Source organism: Clavelina lepadiformis, chromosome 9, assembly GCF_947623445.1.
Source record: "Clavelina lepadiformis chromosome 9, kaClaLepa1.1, whole genome shotgun sequence".
Taxonomy (NCBI): Eukaryota; Metazoa; Chordata; class Ascidiacea; order Aplousobranchia; family Clavelinidae; genus Clavelina; species Clavelina lepadiformis.
Genome location: NC_135248.1, coordinates 4747490 through 4753827, shown reverse-complemented (window position 1 = coordinate 4753827; position 6338 = coordinate 4747490).

The window sequence follows — 6338 nt, the reverse complement described above, 5'->3', positions numbered from 1 at the left end:
TTTATGCTATTTAATTTTTAAGTTAAATTCTTTACCAACTATCTGTTTATTTTGGTTTTCTCTACGCTATGCTTGTTGACCAACAGTGTTATAACGTCTTGAAAAACTAAGCTTGCGTTTATTAACTGTGCTAATATAGTTACCTCGAATATATCGCACTTTGCTTAGATGATAGCTGGAAACACCGCTCCCTTGGTATAATTTTAAAAAGTTTTTCTATTTCACCTACAGTTCGCAGTAATATCTACATTTTACACTCTACAGTATCTCTGAACCGTTACTCTAACGTAATTGATTACGAGCCCAAACTGAAATATTCTTACGTAGCATGTTCAATTGTTGAAAAATTTTATTCTCTTGTGCTGGTAACACAGCACTTCCTTGTCTTATCTTCCTCACCTGATTCACCTTCCCTGATTCATCACCCAGCATTCACCTTCCCTCGTAAACTCCTGCTGACTATGATGTGTGCAAATATGTTCCAGACCCGAGGTGTATCCTTGACTTACAAACAAGAGAGCGAATAATCCAATATAACAACATTGTACAGAGCTGGAAACCTGTCGCTGCAAAGCTTACCAATTCGAGATTGATGCTTGGCGCCAACACACAGTAAATACAAATGTGACAAGCAAAATACGGTCTGATAATTGTTTAGCGATTAAGTTGTTTTATATTTTATTTATTCGCGTTTGTTATTAGTTTGGTCATAGTTAAGCTCGTTGCCATAATATAAACAAACATTATTGTTTTTAAATCAGTTGCAGTGAATTTGTATCGGGTTATCGAGTAATCACAATGCAATTCTGTTAGCTGTAGAATATCAAACTACTTACTACACCTTCATAAAGACATTAATTTAGCAAAAACTTCTTTGACATTGAATTATACAATAATCCTACAACGCTTTTCGAAAATGTAAGCGATAGAAATATATCTGTCAATTTATTTATTAAACCCACTTCTATGCGAGAAACTGCTGCATTAATAAAAGCTACTACGTTGAAAAACGTCTGCACATCGTCATCGACTGATGAATTAACACACGTTGGACGATTAAAAATTTTAACAAAACATGTCAATCGTCTCATATGATCCTACAACAACTGCTTTTATAACAGCGGTTGTTTGTCAAACATTATTCACTTGTCTGCCTGTGGTGCAATTTACTACAATAGCTTTCCTAAAAAACTATGCAATTGTTTAAAACAAGTTTGAAATAGGAAACACCAGTTACGTCACAGGATGACGTTACGTTTCCTTATCGTCTATTGAAAAGATTTGTAACTCGAACGAAAACAATAGTAGATCGTTAGACCCGCTTTGACTCTGTGACAATGGGCATTGTCATGTCTTTGAGTAAATTTGTAAAACTTGTAGGTTTAATGGTTTATACGTAAGCAAATTGATGTTGCAACATTTATATTTTACATGAGATTGTGACCATGCGAAAACTCACAGTACATCAACACAATCTTCCACGGTTATTAGGTTTTGGATTTTTGATGCTACGTAATATGAGACATATTTATAATTAACGATACTCTGCCTTAAATATACCACGAGCCTTTTTCTTCTGTCTACCATACAAATTCCATCCAAGGGATACTATAGGCTGCCTCATTCCAGGAACAAAATCATCACTACTGTAATAAGGTCAACTGCTTGGAAATTCTGTAAAACCCAGATGAATTAAAACTACCTATACAGAAAACACACGAAGTTATTCGTTTGGAGGAATTATTCCTGCGATATTTTTAAAAATATAGTAATTTAGTGATATTTTAGTCTTAAAAATTGAGATGCAGAAGTTTATCAACCGATTATGCCGCTATTTTTGTTGGTAATTAAAGCTTCTGTTAGCCATTACATGAAAGTGCCCATACACTCTTGAGCTTATTTTATCCATCAACAACTTGTTTATTTACTTTATTATTTATTTATTACTTATTTATTAATTTGATCAATAACAAGGAAAATGGTCTGGTTTTTACGAACAAGTCAATATGTTAGAATCGTTACGAAAAAATTATATAGCGACAACATTTGGACAAGTGTAGGAATATTTTACCAAAGTATTGCTCTAAAATAACTTGATATTATACTTATATATGTTCAAACCATATTCTTACTTTTAAAATAAGAAGTAACAAAAATATCTCCAGTAATCCACAAAAATTATATTCCACGTTTCCATTGTCACTGTGGAAAAAACAGTTATAACGTTAAATGAAGCATTTATTTTGCATTATTATTAAATAGTAATTGTTCAAAGTTTTCAATATCTCGGTTTTAGTTATAGTTTGTTATCTAAAAATAAGTAGGTGGAAACTTGACAAGTGCTTGCCACCCAACAGCGCAACTAAAAGTAAACAATGTTATTGACATTTAAGTTGTAGTTTGGTTGTTTCCTTTGAGAACAATGTACTCCAAACAAATGCAAAGCATAAAGAAAAAATCCATTGTTAAAGACTAGACAGAAGCGAACACACTGCTCGGGGCTGCGATCTTGCACGCTCGGAGATAGCGCCTTTTCGGAGTTCACGAAAGCTCAAGCAAAACTATTTGTAGTTTACTAACTATTAGGTATTTACTAACAAACCACTGACAGATTTGTGTTGCCACCTTCCAGACGGTTTTAATCCGCTTTGTACATTTTTCATACAAATTGTTGGCAAACCACAATGACATTATTCCATTGAACGACCTTAGTCAATAAATGTGAATGGAATAACTTGATTTCAAATCAAGGTACTTTAAGTTTTTCAACCGTATCCTGAATAACTCTATTAAGCTACTTCCTTAACCGAATTTCATATACGATAATACGTTCTTTGTACAAACCATGCTTCAATAAAACAGTAGCCCATGCTGCCATCCCAACTCTGATGAGATGCAAGATTTTTCTAAAAACTGCAAAAGTTATAGCCTATGTATACGGTATTCTAAGTTTACACTCTTTAATGTATGGAAGTTCTCTTATTTCCATAATTATTCAGCACTAAATTTACATGTAACTCTGCGTGAATTTGTTGTTTACATTTTGTACGGTCAGTTTACCAATCAGTGGGTGTTTGCTGGTATTAGGAATTGCTTCAAACTGTTTTCCAACCAAAAGCAGTCTTGTGAACATACTACCCAGCAGACTTACGCGGTAGAAATAAACAAATCGTGCAACAAATTGTAAGCTGTTCATGCAGTTTAGTGAACAAATTGAGTAAGTGGTATTTACTGTAACGTATGTGCAATAGCTGCGTATAGGTTTAACACTAAAATTGGTGGGCGATTTCAGCGTTGTTGGAAATAATGGAAATTTAGAGCAATGCTTAAAAGTTCAAATAACTTCGCCCCGAAATACGAGACCTGCATAAAAAAGATGCTTTCACGAGAGCTGTACATATCGCAGAAGGCACCCAGTAATAAATTATAAAGAAAAGATTAATGGTGATGCACATACAAGATGTTGACATCAAAATCTATAACAGTCCGCACCATGTCCAAACATGTGTTTTTCGTCACAACTGTCCGAATTACTGCATATTTCGATGTAAATTTTCAACAAAAGTTGCAAAACATTTGTAGGTAAATTTTTGACGTGCTTCTACTTCAATGACGTCATTGAAGCCAGAAAGAGTCGTACCTCACAAATATTGTAGTTCAATCAAAGATAATAATATTATTTCCCCAAACTAATCTATAATCTCTCAAAATTATCACAAAAAGATACGAATTAGAGTGAAATTTTTATTCTTGCCCTAACAGCCTTTGTGTCATATGAGTTTTTTCTAGCATAGCCTTTTGGCACATGTACGCAGTTTCGTTTAGAAAAGCTGTACGGGAGATAAAATTATAAATTGTATGACTTACAATGACGCCGGATTTGTGTCACATGTACCCCATAGGAACAAACGTGGCTGAGGTGCAGATTCCTATTTGAATGTAACGCTTAAACAACTTAAGCCACGTTTAAGGAAACCTAATTATTTTTTTGCTATTTTTTAAATTTTGTTTAATACTTTTTACTTAAAATTATTGCCAAATCGTAATTTTTGCCCCCTTTTCTCTTGGGCATGGTGGCCTAATGATGCATTTGCGCATTCCCGTTTTGCTTCAGCTGGGTGCTTTGCAATATTTGCGTTTAGTTCAACTCCAATTAATTTTTTTCCGTTTAGAAATGTTGTAAAACATGTAATTGTATAGTTTTCTGTTCTAAGCAACACGCTATGTATATAGTGACGTATGATTTAAATAATAAATTGTTCCTTGCAGATTTCAGCTCAGTATCTGCATGACTCCAACCATTACACGATAACCAATGCAGCAGTTAAAATCGAGATTCTCCAGCATGACGTCATAGGCTATCCTTGAAATGATGAAAAAGTACGGAATGCATGCAATGCTTATAGTTGCAAGCTGTAAAGCAGTATAGTTATAAATCTTTTCCGTGATACAATGGCAAGGGAACGGTTTCAGGTGGTCATAGCACTAATAAAGGCCGTTGTTATATTTAGTATAGTAAAATCAGTAGTTAGCCGTTCTTTTTATACAAAATACTTTTGCTTTTATGAACCTAAAGATATCATCAGCCATACACGGGTTATTGTCGAAAATACTCAAATCAAACTTGCATTGCTATGTAGGCATTTTAAGCAGAAATTTCGGTTATGCCTGGTATAATTGTATTGTAATACGCAAACAATTAGAGACCCACGTTTTAGAGTTTTAATCAACTAAAAATAGGACATTCATCTAAAAACAAATAAAAGGTTAACATCTATTACAGTACGGGTACACACGCAATCATTCATTTCACGTGCATCTACTGATGAGCTAAACTATGCTATGGTAGTAAACTCACAACGATGGAGTTCTACACAAACATCTTACTTATAGATGTAATATAACAAAGATACAAAATTCTGGTTCCACGACATATGACCGCGGGAAAATGACCGCGAACAAACTCACCAGAGACAACTGAACGTGACGTAAATTGACGGCGAACAAACTGACCGTGATGTAAATTGACCGCGAACAAACTAACCGGGAACAAACTGACCGGAATGAAAATTGACCAGGAGGTAAATTGACCGTGCAAGTGCTGAAGTATTGTGTTTAAGTTGATGGTAGTATATGATATGTAAAGTAAATATTTCTTTGTAACTATTTCCTTTGTTTTTAACAAATTTTTTTTTTATTTCAATACACATTGAAACATTTATTGAAATAAACAGAAATATTTCCGGAACTACGAGAAATACGAGTAACAACATTAAAAGAAGTTCACTGCAAAACACATATGACACTACATAATAAGGGCACTAAAATTTACACAAACTGTTATTTGACAAATAAGGCAACCTTGACTGCAATACACATACTAAATTGGCTGGGATTAAAGCTGATGCGCGACTAGATAGTGAATTAGAATTTTGACCTTTTGACGGCCAATTTGTCGCCGGTTAGTTTGATCGTCGGCCAATTTATCGACGGTTAATTTCATCGCCGGCCAATTTATGTCACGGTTAATTTGATCGCCGGCCAATTTGTTGCCGGTCAGTTGACCACTACCAGTTGTCGCCGGTGAGTTTGTTCACGGTCACTTCTCGTGATCCCCAAAATTCTCAATATAACATGTATCATTTAACAAAGTGTCTTCCAACTGAACAATTGCGTTCGTTTATTTTATGCATGCTTAAAGTAACTGTAAAAAAGAGTGATTTTTGAACGTACGATTTTTTTGGTGAAATAGTGACAGGCTATAACCATTGCAGGTCAGAGCAGATTAGCACTCCAAAAAGTACGGGAAATTTCCCGGTGGGCCGCTTAAATGCAAACTTGATACTGTACGATGAAGTACACCATTATCCATGTAAAGTTTTAAATGTATGTTTATTTCATAGTTGGGCATTACTGCGGTACTGTTTTACCGCGGCACCGAATTACTGTACCGCGGTACGTTTTCAGTACCGATACCGGTACCGCCGGTACATTTGAAAAAAAGTACCAAACCTCTGTACCGAGTTACATTTTTCAGGAAATTTCAGTCGGTCCCGGTACTCGGTACTTTTCACGTGATAATTTCAAAATTTATGTATGTTTTGTATGTTGTTTTGAAGTATGTTTTCAAAATTACTTGTTAATTAATCGATAATACTTATTTTAGCATCTTTTAATCTTTTTCAATCAAAAAATGTCAAAAAAATTACAAGCGATTAACGTCACATATTGTTTTACCTGGAGTAATCTTTATCGAGGGTCATAATAGCTGTAAACAATGCATTTGCAGCAGCATCTTTTGCGCAAAAAGTATCTGAACCGAGTACAGACAAACTACC